Source organism: Rhinopithecus roxellana, chromosome 9, assembly GCF_007565055.1.
Source record: "Rhinopithecus roxellana isolate Shanxi Qingling chromosome 9, ASM756505v1, whole genome shotgun sequence".
NCBI classification, from domain to species: Eukaryota; Metazoa; Chordata; class Mammalia; order Primates; family Cercopithecidae; genus Rhinopithecus; species Rhinopithecus roxellana.
In genome coordinates, this window is record NC_044557.1 from 128057513 (window position 1) to 128077977 (window position 20465).

A 20465-nucleotide genomic window follows, 5' to 3' on the forward strand; every position below is an offset into this window, starting at 1 on the left:
TACCCCAAAGACACATTCATCCAAACACACAAAAGAAAAACACTCACTATCTTTCTGTCTTCCATATCATTTGAACTATTTTCAATAAGCATCTATGGCTTTTGTAAAGTTTTTGAAAGGAATTTATTGCAATTTTTCCTGGAGAAAAAGCAGGAGCATGAAAAAGGTGGAAACAGAAGGTAGGATCAGCAGACACACGAACCACACACCTCTCACTACAACTCAACACCAGCTCTCTCTTCTCTTGGTCCAATGGCCCAAGATTTAGAGATAAAATATTTATTGTGATCACATCAATCACACCAAGGAGCTTGGAAGCACCGTTTCAAACTCCTCTGGTTCTGTGCACCTGCCCAGGGCTGTTAGCTTTCCTCCTGTGTCTTTGGCTGGCCTATAATCCCCTAGTGGTGGAAATGCACCCTGACACTTAGCCATCATCTCCACAACACTCAGCACTGCATAGAGACCAGGGCAGTGATGCCCACTCAGACTGTGATTCTACTTATAAAGCAAAGGACCAGGGACCAGATGTGACTTGTCTTTGGTAACTCACCAGCTGTTGCTTGAACCAGAACAAAGCCAGGTCTCCTGATGCCCAGAAAAGACCTAGTCCCTATCCCACTAGAAACGCAGTGAAAATGTTTTGCTTGCTGTGAAAAGAAGCACTACTGGAGAAGATGGGTGCAACTTCTCATGGAGCCACTCAGCCCAGATCACCAGGAAACAGGGCTGCCGGATGAGACACTCGGCCCAGCTCACCAGGAAACAGGGCTGCCGGATGAGACACTCAGCCCAGATCACCAGGAAACAGGCTGCCAGATGAGACACTCGGCTCAGGTCATTAGGAAACAGGGCTGCCGGATTAGACACAGGGTCCAGATCACCAGGAAACAGGGCTGCCGAATGAGACACTCGGCCCAGATCACCAGGAAACAGGGCTGCTGGATGAGACGTGGGGCCCAGATCACCAGGAAATAGGGCTGCAAGATAAGATACTCAGCCCAGATCACCAGGAAACAGGGCTGCCGAATGAGACACTCGGCCAGATCACCAGGAAATAGCGCTGCCAGATGAGATACTCAGCCCAGATCACCAGAAAACAGGGCTGCTGGATGAGACACTCAGCCCAGATCACCAGGAAACAGGGCTGCTGGATGAGACACTCAGACCAGATCACCAGGAAACAGGGCTGCTGGATGAGACACTCAGCCCAGGTCGCTAGGAAACAGGTCTGCCGGATGAGACACTAAGCCCGTCCCCCGGAAAGGAAATCTTGCTGGGCAGCGGAGGGAAATTCACACAGCCCAAAGGCAGCAACAGCATGAACAAAACAAAAAATACCTGACTGGAAAGCCAGCCTGGCTAGCAAATTTGAAACAGAGCCACAATCCTAACAGCACACATCACTGCAACACAGATGATTGCGCACACTTTAAGTAGAAATGTAAAATGTCCATGTTTTTGGAACAATAGGGCTATTTGTATGTGTGTGATGTCAAACAAAACAGCTGAGAAGAAACTGTTGGCAAGGAAATAGAAATAGGCACCCTTACACATTGACAGTGAGATAGGGGTATGGCCCTAACGGAAGGGAATCCAGCAACACCCATCAACATTTAAAATGCGTAGAACCCTGGATCCCACAATTCCATTTCTAGCAATGCATCCTATGAACATATTCATGCAAATATGCAAGAATTACGTACAACTCAGCATTGATTAATCCAAATGATTGGGAACAACCTAAATATTTACCAGTGGGGAACTGGTGGAGAACAGTGTTTATCTTATGCCAACATCTGTGTTTTTAAAAAGAAGATACATAGGCTGGGTGCAGTCGCTCACACGTGTAATCCCAGCACTTTGAGAGGCTGAGGCAGGTGGATCACGAGGCCAAGATATCCAGACCATCCTGACCAACATGGTGAAACCCTGTCTCTACTAAAAATACAAAAATGATCTGGGCGTGGTGGCACACGCCTGTAGTCCCAGCTACTCAGGAGGTTGAGGCAGGAGAATCACTTGAACCCGGGAGGTGGAGGTTTCAGTGAGCTGAGATCACGCCCAGCCTGGTGACAGAGAAAGACTCCATCTTGGAAAAACAAACAAACAAACAAAACTGGCAACAGTGGTCACAGGGCAGTGACTGGAGTAGGACGGCCTTTCACTCTCCAGGACCTTTTGAATGTCGCTCATATTACATATTCAAAATATATGACTACAGCAAATATTTTCAAAGTAACTATGAAAAACTGGGGAAATAATAATATCTAACACACAGGACTGCTGCATAATGAAAGGATGAAAAACATTAAGCACTATCAGAGTTCAAAGGAAAAAGATTAGCTTGGATGTCAGAGCGGGGATCGTGTAAAGGAAGTGAGTATTTCAAGTCTTGAAGGATAGAGAAGATTTAAAGAGACAGAAGTGTGGAGATGATGTCCCAGATGGAGATAAGAACATAGGCGAAGACGATGAAGAGATGAGAAGGTATAAATTCTAAGTGCAGCTCTCAGGCTGGGCTTCAGAACAGGGCTTAGGCAACAAGCTGGAGTGCAAGGCTGATGGCGGGAATGGAAACACTGAAACCCAAACTTGCATATCACGCCCGGATCATGAGCCTTGAATGCCAAGCCAGGGAACCCGTCCTTGATCTTAACAACGAAAAATCACTGGGCTGGGTGTGGTGGCTCATGCCTGTAATCCAGTGCTTTGAGAGGCTGAGGTGAGAGGACTGCTTGAGGTCAGGAGTTTGAAACCACTAAACACAGCAAGACTCTGTCCTTACAAAATATTTAAAAATTAGCTAGGCAGGATAGCACACCTGTAGTCCCAGCTACTCAGGAGGCTGAGGCGGGAGGATCACTTGAGCCCAGGAATTTAGGGTTACAGTGAGCTGTGATGGCACGCCTGCATTCCAGCCTGAGCAACAGGGCAAGAGCATGTCTCAAAAATCAAATAAAATGAAATAAAATCACTAAAAGTTTGTGTAGACATAAAGTATAAAATCATACCATATATGATTTAATCCAGATATATAATATAAATTAGAGGGGGAAAAGAGAAATTAGGAAGCTATTATAAGAAGACAAGACTCAACTAAGACATGAGCAAAGGCCCTGGGTTCACAGTGCTATCTTTATATAAAGGAATGAACTACCACATTTATTTTCATGGCATCACCAACTTAGATACAGGCTACAGTATTCTGGAACCATCTCTGTATCAGTCAAATCAGATGGCCATAATATCATAGGCAAATACCATAAAAAACACCATAGGCTGTGTGGTTTAAACATTAGCTTATTTCTCACAGCTCTGGAGGCTGGAAGTCCAAGATCAAAGTGTTGGCCAACTCAGTTCCGGGACAGGGACCTCTTCCTGGCTTGCAGACAGCCACCTTTCTCTTGTTTCCTCACACCAGGGCAGTGGGAGCTCTCTGCTTTCTCTTTTTTTTTTTTTTTTTTGAGACAGAGTCTCACTCTGTCACCAGGCTGGAGTGCAGGGGCACAATCTCAGCTCACTGCAACCTCCGACTCCCTGGTTCAAGCAACTCTTCTGCCTCAGCCTCCCGAGTAGCTGGGATTACAGGCACGTGCCACCACACCCAACTAAATTTTGTATTTTTAGTAGAAACAGGGTTTCAGCATGGTCTCAATCTCCTGACCTCGTGATCTGCCCACCTCGGCCTCCCAAAGTGCTGGGATTGCAGGTGTGAGCCACCACACCCAGCCTGGTTTCTCTTCTTCTAAGGGCACTAATCCTGTCAGACCAGGGCCCACACTCATGACCTCATCTAACCCTAATCACTTCCCAAAGGTCCTACCCCCGAATACCATCACACTGGCAGTTAGGGCTCCAGTACAAGAATCTGGGGGAGACATAAACATTCAGTTTATAACAATGTCTTTTCAATCCTGTTGAAAAAACAACCAAATGAGTAGGCAACAAAGTACCTTCTATGTAAACAAGTCCGGACTTTTCATATTTCTGCTAACACATTAAGGTCAATTTAAAATGTCTGATAACAAGAGTCAGAAGCAGAGATAAACGAAAGTTAGTTACTCTGCATTTTAGGCCCACATTGAGCTGTCTTTCAATGACATTGTAGCACAAAGAACACTGCTTTCTATTCCTGGTTTTGCCACCAAAAAAGCTGGAAAATTTCCCTGTATTTCCGTTTATCTTGAAAGTCACTGGGCTGACCTAGCAGACCTCCAAGGTCCCTTCCATTCACAAATTCCACAAATAACTTCCTAACAACAGATGCTACACAAATAAACTACACTGACGAAGGGGAAAGCTAACACTAGCAAACAATGAGATGCACACAAGGCAAGACGGATAGAGAAGTGGATCAACCACAAACTGGTGGATGATGAGCCGGCGGTGGATAAAAACACATTCCCTAAAGATGGACAGAGAGGCAATGGCGCCGAGGTAGTATTGTTGAAGATTTACCTTTTAAATCTTCAAGATAAATGGCCCAATTGTTTATATTCATTCTGATTAAATGTGAACGTGAAAACTTCCTCCAGGGGACACAGACATCTAAAAAGTTCCCAATGTATCCAATTTGTCATTTGATATTTTTACTGACAAGAAAAATGAGGGACTGAATATACACACAGACCATGCCTGATCATATGTATAAAGACAGAACTCAGACCACAACCTGTAGCTGCCCACCCAGGAAACCAAACCCCCATCTACAGTAAACAGCCAGGAGGCCAGCCAGGCTAGTACATCAGACAGGAAGCCAGACTGCTCTCTCTCAACAACCCAGAAACTAAACCACAACTCTGTCCCAGGTGGCCAGTACTTGACTAAACACTGACAGCCACCTTAATTTTGGCCCGTTTCCAGTTAGGATCATTCACAGAAAGCCAAATACGCCCCTAGCCAATCACATAGGACACCCCGCTTCTGCACAGCCACCTCCAGCCCCCACAACAGCCTCCACTGGGAGCCGTTCTTTTCCTTTATTTTTTTTGAGACGGAGTCTTGCTCTGCCGCCCAGGCTGGAGTGCAGTGGTCGGATCTCAGCTCACTGCAAGCTCCGTCTCCCGGGTTTATGCCATTCTCCTGCCTCAGCCTCCCGAGTAGGTGGGACTACAGGCGCCCACTACCTCGCCCGGCTAGTTTTTTGTATTCTTTTAGTAGAGACGAGGTTTCACCGTGTTAGCCAGGATGGTCTCGATCTCCTGACCTTGTGATCCGCCCGTCTCGGCCTCCCAAAGTGCTGGGATTACAGGCTTGAGCCACTGCGCCTGGCCAAGCCGTTCTTTTCCATCCTGAAGTTTCCCCACTCCTCATCTGCCACTCACTTGCATGTCAGTTTCTGACACATGCAAGTGACGGTGCCAACTCCCTTGCCACAGCAGCTCTGAGAAAGTCGTCTCTGCCTATCTCATGTGGGAGGCCTTCCTTTGTTTCTCCCAAAGTGTAAGTCTTAAATGAGGGGCTTCTCTCTATATGGCCAAGCTATACAATTCAGAAGCCCAGCATGGCAGATTCCAAGCCTGGAAAGACCATATACCCCTCAGGTCTCCTTTCCACAAAACACAGCTTCCTTGAGTTCTTCAGTCACTCCCCACCAACCAGGGAAGGAACCACGTGTTATGGAAAGATCAAGGGCCTTGAAGTCAAACTTCTGAGTTCATCAAGTACTTCATCTTTCCACTTAAGAAATCACATGGCCTTGGCCAGGCGTGGTGGCTCACACCTGTAATCCCAGCACTTTGGGAGGCCAAATCGGGTGGATCACCCGAGGTTGGGAGTTCAAGACCAGCCTAACCAACATGGAAAAACCCCGTCCTACTAAAAATACAAAATCAGCCTGGCATGGTGGCACATGCCTGTCATCCCAGCTACTCGGGAGGCTGAGGCACGAGAATCACTTGAACCTGCGAAGTAGAAGTTGTGGTGAGCCGAGATCACGCCACTGCACTCCAGCCTGGGCAAGAAGAGCAAAACTCTGTCTCAAAACAAAAACAAACAAAACAAAACAAAACAAAACCAAAAAAAACAAATGACGTGACCTTGAACAATTTTCTTAACTTCTCTAAGCCTCTATCTTCATCTTCAATAAAATAATTTTACCTATAAAATTGCATTAAATGGAATCACACATGTAAAACAGCTGACAAATATTAGGGGCCCAACAGCTGTGCGCTCCTACTGCCACCCCACTTTACCCCAAGGGAGAAGTGCAAGATGTCCAGAAAAAGCCTGTTGATCCCTACACCTCAGCATCCTGTGTTCACACAAGGCGCAGTGGCATCCAGACTTACCGGGGTCACCCAAATACAAGACACGTTTTGATTTTTCAACTTAGGTACACATGGCTTCTAACGTTCACCATATATGATCCATAATTTAGAAGAGATTTTCCTACACTACCCCATGGTTCTATTTTAGCAGACTTAGATGTGCTATAATAGCTCACTCTCTTAAGCCCTCTTCAGTATCAAAAACAAAACTTTAATCTGTAACACAGTTATCAGCAGTGAAAGTGGAAAAGGTACCTATGAGTCAAAATGACCCTCTGCCCCGCCCCGCCCCACCCTACAAAAAGCTGTTCAGGAGTATTCGGGCTGCTTATGAGAATGCTGTCTGTATTCCCAGGGACAAACAAACACCTACCCTGGTTAGAAGCTGCACTGCTCAGCCTCCAGGGTAGAAAGCTCCCCACACCCTCTACCCAAGGAGAAGAGAAGCAAATGGGGTGGCCAGACTCCAGGATGTGGACTGTTTAGTGTGGTTTCTGCAGTCCAGTTCACCGTCATGGGTGAAGCTCTTCCTTCCTTCTTTTCCACCCAAGTGGCCAAGGTCCTACGGCTGCTGTAGGGCCTCTTCCCTATGAGTCAGCCCAGCCATTCCCCTTCCCCCCCCCCTTTTTTTTTGAGACGGAGTCTCACTCTGTCACCCAAACTGGAGTACAGTGTTGTAATCTTAGCTCACTGCCACCTCTGCCTCCCGGGTTCAAGCAATTCTCCTGCCTCAGCCTCCCAAGTACCTGGGATTACAGGTGCCTGCCACCACACCCAGCTAATTTTTATATTTTTAATAGAGATGGAGTTTCAACTTTTTGACCAGGCTGCTCTCAAACTCCTGACCTCAGGTGATCCACCTGCCTCAGCCTCCCAAAGTGCTGGGATTACAGGCATGAGCCACTGCGTCTGGCTGAGTCAGCCCAGCCATCTTGACTTTTTGTTCTGGCAAAATTATTCTCTTCCACGTCTACCTTCCAAGTAGCTAAATCAGAGACCTGGCCCTTGGGCCAGGCTTGAAGAATCCCTGTTTTTGGTCCTCAGGAGGTCCTACCAGGGTCTGGGACAATTCCAAGGCTTGTGTTCTTAAAGAGGAAAGAAACCTCACATACATGGCTCTCACAGAGCTCAGGCCAGCCCATATTGGAGGCAAGGCTTGGGAGGCGGCCCTAAGGTTTGGGTGTGTCATCTATGATAACAGCTAAGAGATCTGAAACCAGCTGTCTAGGTTCAAACCTCAATTCCAACAGCACTGGCTGTGTGATGTTAGACAACGTCCCCAGCCTCTCTGTGGTTCAGTTTCCTCACTGTAAAAGGGCCACAATAATAGAGCTGTTCTAAAAATTAAGTGAATTAGTGCATATAAGGTATTCAGAACAATGTTTGTCACATGGGGAAGTTCAATAGACACGTATTGAACAGAGTAACTTAGCAATTAGTAAATATACTCATGCAGGCCAGGCGCAGTGGCTCACACCTCTAATTCCAAAACTTCGGGAGGCTGAGGCGAGAGGGTCACTTGAGCCCAGGAGTTTGAGACTAGCATGGCAACACAGCAATATTCCATCTCTAAAAATAAAACATATATGTATATATACACTCATATATTCACAGTGTATTTATAATATACAAAATAGCTGGAATACAGACTTAACTATTCCCAAAGGGTTACTTCTAGAGAAGGGGGAATGCAAATTTCAGCTTTTTATCCCACACATATATTCTTGTATCATCGGAAATATTTAAGCAAATTGTATGTATAAATTTGCCCCAAAACACATAGCAGAACAATGTAGTTTTGACTCAAAAATCTTCAAATCATGATGGAATTGTCCTGTGAAAGTAAAGTTAGAGAGATGAAAAGTCTCCCTCCAGCCTGAATGCTCTTTCATATGACCTATATGACACCAACCAATGCAGACACCCCAATCCTTTCCCCACTGTCATAAGAAGTTTTCAGTAAACTGCATTCCCCTTTACAAACTAGATGATAGTTACAGTTACCAGGCAAGAACGTGGATCCAGTTCTGCTTTTTCAAAGGCCAATGTTCCTCACATAATAGCAATGCATTCTTCAACCGCTCAACTGCCCACAACACCTGAGCTCTCTGTTTTACACAACTCAACGAGGCCTGGGAGAAAGCAGGTGCAAATTTCACTTACTCAGTAATGACACATCCCACCTGATTCCTCTGCTGGGCTAGTTCTCAAGTCATCTTTTTCTAAGCTTTCATTCGGCTCTACCACACGTACCTAGGCTGGGTAAAACACTTTACCAGGTTTTTTTTTTTTTTCGAGACAGAGTTTCACTCTGTCACCCGGGCTGGAGTGCAGTGATGCCATCTCAGCTCACTGTAACCTCTTCCTCCTGGGTTCAAATGATTTTCCTACTTCAGTCTCCCAAGTAGCTGGGACTACAGGCGTGCCACCACACCCAGCTAATTTTTGTATTCTTAGTAAAGATGGGGTTTCACCATATTGGCCAGGCTAGTCTCAAACTCCTGACCTCATGATCCGCCCGCCTCGGTCTCCCAAAGTGCTGGGATTACAGGCGTGAGTCACCGTACCTGGCCTACTTTACCAGTTTTGTTCTTGAATTAAACCTGTTATTACTATCAATGTCAATCAGTGCCATTTCATTCACCGTATGACACACACACACACAAAGTACTTCATACTCGCTCCACCTATCTGCTTTTCTGCAATGGCCGCAGTGTTCCCCATCTTACATGAGAGGCACAGAAAAAGACAATGACTTCTCCAAGGTTTTGTAATTCACAATCAGTGGCAGAACCAACATGCCCAACCAGGTCTGGCCAAGGCCTGTGTTTCAGCCACACCACCTGGTTGCTGCCCCTAAGGCTCAATGGGCAAGTAACAGATCACTCCGATTGCAGAGGCTTCAGAAATGCCTTCCACCATGGTACAATGGACGGTTCGCTCTCAGGAGGGGAGGCAGGGGTGGGAATCAGCACACAGTTCTGCTAGGTTTCTCATGCAGGGCACGGACTATGTATTTTGTGCCTTGTTTTGCAGGTGAAATGTCTCCTGCCCCCTGTACAACAGCTTTCTTTGTCCTCTCCACATAAAAGTACAACTGAGATCCTCAGGGGCAGGCAGTGATCACTGCCCTCTGCCACACCTGACTGATGTCCCAACAGGTGGACACACAGGATCTTCTTTATGGCCCAGGCTGCCCCCATCTGCTAAGCATCAAAGATGACACACAGGATTTACAGAACATGAATGACATGGAGGTGACTGCTTTATCTCTGTTGAAAACTTACTGCACTGTCCTAAAAAAGAGAATTCAGGAAAAGCTGAACATTTGAGGCTGGCTGGCTGTCATCTTCAGCTGCTGAGAAAGCCTCTGCTGCTTGGTTCCACTGTGGAAATCCAACTCCTCCCTCAAAGTCCAACTCAAGTCCACCTCCTCTGCGGTGCCTGCCCCTTCCTCCCTTTCAGAAGCATGTGCTCCCTCTGCAGTCCCAGAGCATTCTATCACCACCTCTGGAGCCACACTGTCCCAGCCTGCAGCCAGTTCAGTGCACAGCTGCCTCTCCCTGTGTGTACCTGCAGGCCCCACCTGGGCTGGAAGGCTGCCTCCTTCTCCTCCGCACAGAGGCAGCACTCAGGAACTACTGAATGAGGGAGGGAGTGGATGAGCAAGATCAGCCAAGGGATATAGGGAGTGGCCTGCAGCTCCCAGCAAGAACAGCCCCTGCCCTGCCAATTCAGAGGTGCTGGCTCTGTTCTCAGCAGGGCTGCTAAAAGCTCCTTTATAACAGCTCTAGGCCACAATGGTCAACTTGGTGTCACGCCCTAGAGACACCAAAAATCCTAACAAATAAAGAGGCCACGTATGCAGCATGCTGGTTAAAAGCACAGGCTTCAGAGTCAGAGCTTGAATTCCACTTATTATGTGACCTTGAGCAAGTTACTCAATGCATCAATCTCATTTTGTCACCGGCAAAATGAGGACATTATCTGCCACACAGTGTTGCTGAAAAAGTAAGAGAGGTGACAGATGCAAAGTGCTTGGCACTTACTTACTCTTACTGGTTTATTACAAAGAAGAGAACACAGGAACAGCCAAATGCAAGAGACGCACAGGGCACACCACGGGACAGAGAGGTCGAGGCTCCCATGCCATCCCTGGAAGTGCCACCTCCCCAGCACCAAATGAGTTCACCAAACCAGAAGCTCTCCAAACCCAGTATTTAGAGGGTTTTATGGAGTTTTCATAACATAGACATGATTAAGTCTTTGGCCACCCGTGACTAGCTCAATCTCCAGCCTGTCTCGTCTCCCCTCCCAGAGGTAGGGGTGGGGCTGATATGTCCAACTCTTTACTCATGACGCATCTTTCTGGCAACCAGCCCTAATCCTGAACCTGTCCAGGGGCCGAAGCCACCTGTCATCTCATTATCATACAAAAGACACTCCTATCACCCCAGAGATTCCAAAAGTCTTAGAAGCTCTTGTTTCAGGTATTGAAACCTAAGACCAAATATTATAACCAATGATGTTCCTATCGCTCAGGAAATTACAAGGGTTTTAGAAGCTCTGAGCCAAAAACCAGGAAGAATACTAAATATACACAGTATTGTACTATGTATCCCACTATCACGATACTTTTTTTTTGAGACAGAGTCTACCTCTGTTGCCCAGGTTGGAGTGCAGTGGTACGATCTCAGCTTATGGTGTGATCTCAGCTCACTGCAACCTCCACCTCCCAGGTTCAAGCAATTCTTGTGCCTCACCCTCCTGAGTAGCTGGGACTACAGGTGTGCGACACTACAACTGACTAATTTTTGTATTTTTTAGTAGAGACGCGGTTTCACTGTGTTGGCCAGGCTGGCCTTCAACTTCTGGCCTCAAGTGATCTGCCGGCCTCGGCCTCCCAAAAATCTGGGATAAGTCACGAGCCACCATGCCTGTCCTCACTATCACAATAATTATACTGAGAGGATGGGGGAGACAAACGTGGGCAACAGGAGGAGTAGGGAGTGTAAGCAACCTGAATCCTTGTTTTCCACAGTAGGACATCTCCCTGTCTTCACACAATCTAGAAGAATGAGCTAAAACATAAACACAATAACCTCCAAGGATCAGGGATCAGGATGGAGAAGGGTAAGGTAGGGGATTGCTGGGTTTTGTTCTAAGCCTTGTTAATTTCTGACTCTTAGAGCTGTATGCCTGTACAACTTCGCTAAAAATGAGTATTTACCTGTAATCCCAGCACTTTGGGAAGCCAAGGTGGGCAGATCACGAGGTCAGGAGATTGAGACCATCCTGGCTAACACGGTGAAACCCCATCTCTACTAAAAATACAAAATATTAGCCAGGCGTGGTGGCAGGCACCTGTAGTCCCAGCTACTCAGGAGGCTGAGGCAGCAGAAAGGTGGGAACCCAGGAGGCGGAGCTTGCAGTGAGCTGAGACCATGCCACTGCACTACATCCTGGGCAACAGAGCAAGACTCCGTCTCAAAAAAAAAAAAAAAGAGTATTTAATTTTTAAACAAAATCTGATACTTGACTAACAACAATAGTATATTAAGTGATACAGTTTTTTGTTTTTGTTTGAGAGAGGGTCTTGCTCTGTTGCCCAGGCTGGAGTGCCACAGTGCAATTCTAACTTACTACAGCCTCAAATTATTGGAATCAGGTGATCAACCTCCCGAGCAGCTGGAACCACAGGTGTGCACCACCACGCCCAGCATTTTTTTTTTTTTTTTTGGTAGAGGTGGCGGTCTCGCTATGTTGCTCGTCTTAGACTCCTGACCTCAGTGGATCCTACTGCCTCAGTCTCCCTAAGTGCTGGAATTATAGGTGTGAGCCACCACACCAGGCCCAAGTGGCGTATTCTAAAAGTTTTTGGAATCCAACCACTTTGAAAATGTATGGAGAGCTATAAATCATCTTCTCATAAACACATGGATGCATATACACAAAATTGTTGCACAGGATTTTGGGGACTTCATAAATTTCTGAAATCCAGGTTAAAAACCTTAGGATTATAGATTCTGGTTTCTTTTCTTTTCTTTTTTTTTTTTGAGACAGAGTCTTGCTTTGTCATCCAGGCTGGAGTGCAGTGGAGTGATCTCGGCTCACTGCAAGCTCCACCGCCCGGGTGCACGCCATTCTCCTGCCTCAGCCTCCTGAGTAGCTGGGACTACAGGCGCCTGCCACCATGCCCGGCTAAATTTTTGTATTTTTAGTAGAGGCAGGTTTTCACCATAGCCAGGTTGGTCTCAATCTCCTGACCTCAGATCTGTCCTCCTCGCCCTCCCAAAGTCTGGGATTACAGGCGTGAGCCAATGCGCCCGGCCCTAGATTCTGGTTTATTAAAGGAAATGTATTTCAAGTCAGACCTTGTCATTTATTGCACAGGAAAATAAAAATTTCATTTGAAAAATCAAAAACACCCACATGATAAAACGAGGTCCTGCTTGGTTTTCAACTACTTGGTGACCACCATCAGTTGTTTTCTTGACCACAGGATGCACCTAATTCCTAACTATGAAAAAAGGTACAAACATTGTTTATTGGGCTTTTGGCTTCAGCCTTGAAACAATCGGATTCTCTCAAACTCAGGAATGTGAATCGCTGTTGGGTTGATGCAGCTGTTTCCATTCTAGAAATGGACCTGGAATCATGTACTTTTCACCCATGGAGAGTCCTTTGTGTAAAACTTGAAAAGGCAAGGTCCCAACTTCCCCTTATGGGTGTTTCTTCCAGTAGAGGAATTCCTCTAATGACTTCTTAGCAAAACTTACATAATCAGGGCAGGCCATCAAAATACTCCAAAACACAAAGTTTAGCTCCGTTTCTGATGGACCTGTCTCCACTGCTATCGGTCTCACCAACAGCCTCACCTCAAGTCAGAGGAACGGTTTTTTCATTTAAGAAGGATCTTCATGGCTGGGTGTGGTGGCTCACGCCTGTAATCCCAGCACTTTGGGAGGCCAAGGCCGGTGGATCACAAGGTAAGGAGTTTGTGACCAGCCTGGTCAACATAGTGAAACCCTGTCTCCACTAAAAATACAAAAATTAGCCGGGCTTCATGGAACGTACCTGTAGTCCCAGCTACTCAGGAGGCTGAGGCAGGAGAACTGCTTGAACCCAGGAGGTGGAAGTTGTGGTGAGCCAAGATTGCACCACTGCACTCCAGCCTGGGCAAGAGAATGAAACTCTGTCTCAAAAAAAAAAAAAAAAAAGAAAAAGAAAAAATTGGTATCTATTAACCAGAGGCAATGAAAAGCACCTCCCAGCCTGCTGTAGTAAGTGGATCAGTAACTGTGGTGGGAGATTCCAACCCCTGAGACCTGTGACTATGTCATGCAGCAAAAGGGCTTTGCCACAGGCCTTAGGAGAAGTATCCTGGGCTATCCAGGGAGGTCCAATCTAATCCCATGAGCCTCTAAGAGCATAGAACTGGCCAGGCGCGGTGACTCACGCCTGTAATCTCCGCACTTTGGGAGGCTAAGGCAGGCAGATCACGAGATCAAGAGATGGAGACCATCCTGGCTAAAATGGTGAAACCCCATCTCTACTAAAAATACAAAAATTAGTCGGGCATCATGGCGGGCACCTGTAGTCCCAGCTACTCAGGAGGTTGAAGCAGGAAAATCACTTGAACCTGGGAGGTAGAGGTTGCAGTGAGCTGAGATCACACCACTCCACACCAGCCTGGGCAACAGTGCAAGACTCTATCTCAAAAAAATATTTTAAAATAGGGCATAGAACTTTCTCCAAGTGGAAGAAGAGAAATGCACACAGGGGAACTGGAGAGCCTGACCAGGTCCCTGGCCTAGCTAGTCCTGAGCTGATGGGACCACGTGCAAAGACCAGATAAAGGCCTCAGGAGCTGAGGGCAGCCCCCAACAGATGGCCAGCAAGGGAACAGACACCTCAGTCCTGCAACCACAAGGAATATTTGGCCAAAAGCGCTTGGAAACAATTCTCCAGTGAGGAATGCAGCCCAGACCACATGGTGATTTTTGCCCAGTGACACCCATGTCAGACTTCTGCCCCACAGAACTGTGAGATGATACAATTTCAATTGTTTTAAGCCATGAAATTTATGGAAATGTGGTAAAGCAGCAACAGAAATGAATACAGTGATTTATGTGGAAATCCCTAGAAGAGTGTCTGGCACAGTGTTGAAACCTGACAAGTGTTTCCTGATTTCCTTACATCGCAAGGCAGGGCTGGCCATACTCCATCCAAAATAGATGATAGACTTGTTCTGACAAAACAGATTCAGTGAATTATAAATGGCCTAGAACACCTACAAATTTTAGGTTTCAGGTAAGTGGTTGCCTTTCCTTTCACTTAGAAACCTCCCAATGCTCATCTTACTGATAAACTCTAAGTACCAGGCAGGAGACTAAACACCAGACAAACCCAGCCCCAGATGCCCCGAGGGAGCCCATCCCAGTACTCACTCCGCTGCACTGAAATGATGTGCAGGTCAGTTTATCCCACTAGACCAAGAACTCCAGCTCTCCATGTGTCAGTCACCAGTCCTGCCTCTGCATCTCCTCTTCTAGGATGGTGCTTCTGCACTTCACAGGAAATCTGTATCAATGTTTGTCAACACTATGTATGACAGTGTAACTTAATATCTGCACAGAAAACATAAATTCTTTGAGGACCAGGGCCGGGTTTATTAGCCTTTGTACTCCCACTGCCACTGTCTGGGACATCAGAGGCCCTTGGTAGAAGTTGGTGAAGAGAAAGAAAAGGCAGAGGAGAGACAGGAAAGCAGGACCAACACTGCAGACACGGATTCTGAGGTGGCTGGAGGAGAGGCAGGGCAGAGAAACTTCCTGGATGCTGGAATGGGGTTCACTGTGATACCTGCTGCTGGATTTCAAATGTCAAAGGTGATGCTTTGCTGACCTTGACCTCTGACTGCCCTTTAGCTTTCCAACCTCAAGGCAGGGCACTTAGAAACTGCAATGTCAAGAAATTATGCTTGGCCGGGCGCGGTGGCTCAAGCCTGTAATCCCAGCACTTTGGGAGGCCGAGACGGGCGGATCACGAGGTCAGGAGATCGAGACCATCCTGGCTAACACGGTGAAACCCCGTCTCTACTAAAAATACAAAAACTAGCCGGGCGAGGTGGCGGGCGCCTGTAGTCCCAGCTACTCGGGAGGCTGAGGCAGGAGAATGGCGTAAACCCGGGAGGCGGAGCTTGCAGTGAGCTGAGATCTGGCCACTGCACTCCAGCCTGGGTGACAGAGCGAGACTCCGCCTCAAAAAAAAAAAAAAAAGAAAGAAATTATGCTTCACTAAAGCATGGGAATGTTATTTACATGGACGTTCATTACTTCATTTTTTACATGGGAATGTAAATAATTGAAGAGATTGTTAAAGATTAAATCATGCACATTCAATAACTTTGTAAAATATTAATGATAACTGAAACACAGATGTTGATGGTCCCCAAAAATGCTAAAATATAAAACAATACTGGCCAATTAAAGATAGAAAACAATCCTAATGAAGCTCCCCAACAGACATATTAAAACTTCTCTGTACATTAAACATTTGGGATTTCAAAGGAAAACCCAGATTCATTCCATTCTTAATACAGCATTAAAAAAAAAATCTTAGGTAATACAATATTTCATTTAAAATTTTCAAAATTCCATTACATTCACAATTTCATTTGATCCTCAAAACAATCTCCTGAGTTAGGCAGAACAGGTACTACTAACAACTAACTCCATTTTACAGGTGAGGGAACTGAAGTTCACAAAGTACTTGGGCTTAACAAAAGCTTTAATAGGGCCACATATCGAAACCAAATCCTCTGCTTAAAAGAACTAGAGCAAGTTATCTTTTACATATTATTCATACTTATATCCTGTCAACATCCAAAAATGTTTTGAGGTAGCCTGCAATAATAGACACCTATCCAATAAAAACATTAAAATGAAAAACAGGGGGGAAAAAAACAGCAGGTGACATGGGAGACAGACAAAGGTAGATAGCAAAGCCTGAGACTTAGAATCCAAGAAAACTTCCTGTGTGACCTTCCAGTTCCAGGGAGATGATACTAAAGGAAGCAAGATGGTTTATAGACTCATCAACTGACAAAAGAGAGGCTGCAGCAGTTCTGAACTATGAAACACTCCTGGCAGCCACAGCAAATCTCTAGGACAACGTACCAATGGCATCAAAGCAAGAGTATACTTCAGTGATAGAATGAATTAAGTTCCCTGTTTGGGACCCAGGCCAGGGCTAGAGAAAATAACTCTGAAAGGTAGAGCTCAAAAATATATCCTCTGTCGGCCAGGCACAGTGGCTCACACCTGTAATCCCCAGCACTCTGGAAGGCCGAGGCGGGCAGATCACGAAGTCAGGAGATGGAGACCATCCTGGCTAGCACAGTGAAATCCTGTTTCTACAAAAAAATACAAAAAATTAGCCGGGCGTGGTTGCAGGCGCCTATAGTCCTAGCTGCTTGGGAGGGTGAGGTAGGAGAATGGAGTGAACCCAGGAGGCGGAGCTTGTAGTGAGCCAAGATCCTGCCACTGCACTCCAGCCTGGACAACAGAGCAAAACTCCGTCTCCAAAAAAAAAAAAAACCATATATTATATATATATATATATATATATATATATATATATATATATATATATATATTCTCTGTCTTCTCCATACCCATGTGTCCCCTTCTGTGAGAGACTTCCTTACACCATTGTGGGGAACAGAATTTTTCTCTGCTATATTTGCTTGAAAGAATTAAAGGTGTAGGGCAAAAATTCTTGGAAATTATGTAGTTTACGATCCTCAAAAGTGAGAAAAATGAAGCCCAGAAGAGAAGGCCTTCCAGGAAAATTCCAGAGCTGGAGAGAGATCCAGTACATTGTTTCTGTTTTGAGAGGAAGTCCCACTCTATGGCCCAGGCTGGAGTGCAGTGCAGCCATTTCATTCACTGCAACCTCCGCCTCCTGGGTTCAAGCTATTTTCCTGCCTCAGCCTCCTGAGTAGCTGCGATTACAGGCGCCCACCACCATGCCCAATTAATTTTTGTATTTTTAGTAGAGACAGGGTTTCACCATGTTGGCCAGGTTGGTCTCGAACTCCTGACCTCAAGTGATCCACCTGCCTAGACCTCCCAAAGTCCTCGGATTACAAGCGTGAGCCACCGTGTACGGCCGACCTGGTAAGTTTTAATCAAGTACTCTGAACTATGCAACAAACACTAGGCAGTAATAGAAAAAAACAATTAATCTAAAAACCCTCTGGAGAGTCAAAGAATTGCAGATTTAAAATAGCATGAATACTTGGAATCATGGTATTGAAAAAGGACCTCGCATTTACCCACATGTACAAACTGCCTGTCCACCTCTATTAGAGCATTTTTCAAGTTGTGCTACAGTTAACTATGTACTACCCAAAGCCAATCTGTCCCTGCACATCATAAGCTCTTAAAGACCAGGACTTCAGGAGAACAAGCAAAACTTCAGAGAGAAGGGAGCCACCGAAACAGAGTTCATAGCAATGGGTCAGCAGGAGCTGATGACTGGAGGTGCGCGGTAGCGTTGGGGTCTGGCACAGCGGAGGGCAGAGAAGGCAAAAGGGCCTGCATCACATTCTACAGGGCTGGGAGCCACAGCTGCGAGGGAGGGCGGGGAGGGCGGCGCAGTCTCCCACTCGAGGTGACGCGGACCCCGCCCCACGAGTGGGTCCTCGCAGGGCCCCCTCTGCCGCACGCAGGGACCAGCCACGCCGCGGGGGACCCGGCAGAAGCCAGCGCCCGGGTCCATGCAGTCCCCTCCGCGGCAGACGCGGGGAGCTGGGGAGCAGTGGGGACCGACCCCCACCCGCAGGGCGACCGGGACCCCCGCGCAGGCCTACGCGGTATCGCAGCAGGCGCGAAGCCCCCGGTGCCACCCGAGGCCGAGACAAAGCCCAGGCGCAAGGACCCCGGATCCCGACCTCGGACCTTGCGGAGCCCAGCTAGGAGCCGCCACGCCCGGGGCAGGGACCCCCGCCCGGTCCGGAGACCCAGTCACCAGTCGCGCCGTCTCACCTCATGCCGCCGCGCCTGGGCCAACTGGAGCGCAGCTGAGCAGCCCACAGAGCCGCAGCAGCCTCAAAAATGGAGCCCCGGGGCGGCGCCGCCGCCGCCACTTCAGCCCGTGTTCCCCGCTCAGGATCCGGCTGGGATCAAGTAGCTGCAGCTGGCGCGGGGCTGTGGCCGGGAAACACACCGGTGCAGGTGCACAGGGCCCCGCCCGCCGCCCTACACAGGGCCCCGCCCGCCGCCCCGCCCCCAGCGGAGCCGGGCGCCCAGGGCCCGCCCCCCGGCCAATGGGGAGCGAGCCGCGCGGAGAGGGCGGGGCCTGGGGAAAAAAGGGAGGTTGGGCGGGGCGGCGCTGGGACTGGGCGTGCTGGGTCCCGCGGGAGGACCGGACCCAAGAGCTGGCCGGATCCTTGCCTCCTAGAATATTCCACACATGTGGATAGAAGGATGGGTGAGACTGACAGCACTGGGAATTTATACTCAATTCATAAGCTGTTTACATGATTCTAAAATTTCCATGCATTTATTCTATGACTTGATTGTCACAACTCTTACTCTGTTCACACATACTCCCTCCCACACAGCAGTACTAATGCTAGAATTGAACTATTCAAAAAGGCAACAGCAAAGTAGAAACACCCATCTCATTAGAGAATCCAGGCAGTAAGATGTGCTGCTAGGAGTTACCTTTTAACTTCACTTTGTACATTTCTAGTATCTGTCATACTAAAGTCCTACCTGATGTGCATAAGGGACTTAGTATTATCTGTCCTGAGACTAATTATTCTTAAAAACGCCTGCTCGCAAAGTTCCATCTTTGTTTGCATTAGTAACTTACATTTTGAAAGGGATTCCACCAACCCAAGTAATAAGAATGACTCACTGCATCTAAATGGCTTATGCAATATATTTGCCAAAACCTTTTCTGCTGAAGGTCTATTATTTTGTGTCACTGCAGTGGTGCTTAGGGAACCAGCCACCAAAACAGAGTCTGAACACTAAGTGTTCAATGAGTTTTCCTGGTAGACAATATTTTACATGCGCTGTCACTCGTTAACTGGGGAGTTGAGTCCATTCCATGTGATTACACCGAGAGAGAATAGGCTTATTAAATTTAATTGAGAAATAAAACCAATAATTGATATTTGACAATACTAATACAATTTTTAAAATTTCTATTGCACAATGTCAAGGCAGAAAGGAATAAGAGGAAATATGACACGTTTTTTAAAATGACATTAATGTCACCACTTCCAGATGCTAATCCTATGAAATCACATAAATTCCCAAATCAGGTTGTTTTTATGCAAGAAAAACTACTTTTTCATACGTAGTAAAAATGACAAATGTCTAATGATTTTTAGTCATCTAAAAAAAGAGTGATGGCTTGTCTAACATACTTCTAAGATTTTCAAACGAAAATATTCAGGATAGCACAGTATTAGCAGAGAGATGAGCAAGCAGACCAAGGGAAAGAAAAGTCTTAATGACCCAGCATTTATATGGAAAGTTGATGAATGATAGAGTAGGCACTGTAGAATAGAAAAAGAAATCACATGCACTTTAAAATATGAGGCAAACCAGGATGGCATCTACTTGGGAAAATGCATTGCATTCTTCTCTATTCCATGAACCATAATCAACTTATTATATATCAAATATGAAAGACAAAACTAGAACACTTTCAGAAGTCACAGGAAGATTTTTTTTTTTTTTTTTTTACGAAGCATTAGGCAGAATTTCTTTTATGTGAGAAAATAGTGATAAAGGAACACACAAACTCAAACATATTAAAATTTAGGGAATAAAAAGAAAACAGAGTGGGCCACGCATGGTGGCTCAGGCCTGTAATCCCAGCACCTTGGGAGGCTGAGGCGGGCGATCACCTGAGGTCAGGAGGTTGAGATCAGCCTGGCCAACATGGCAAAACCGCATCTTTTTGTTGTTTGTTTGTTTGTTTGTTTTTTGAGATGGAGTCTCACATTGTCACTTGGGCTGGGGTGCAGTGACAAGATCTTGGCTCACTGCAACCTCCACCTCCTGGGTTCAAGCAATTCTCTTGCCTCAGCCTCCCGAGCAGCTGGGATTACAGGCGCCTGCCACCAGGCTCAGCTAATTTTTTTGTATTTTTAGTAGAGACAGGGTT

The 20465-nt window shown here is 46.6% G+C and overlaps 1 pseudogene; it reads left to right on the forward strand.

Annotated features, from left to right (window-relative positions):
- The first annotated feature begins 693 nt into the window (after positions 1-693).
- Positions 694-18762, forward strand: LOC104675527 (annotated as a pseudogene).
- Positions 18763-20465: the final 1703 nt, after the last annotated feature.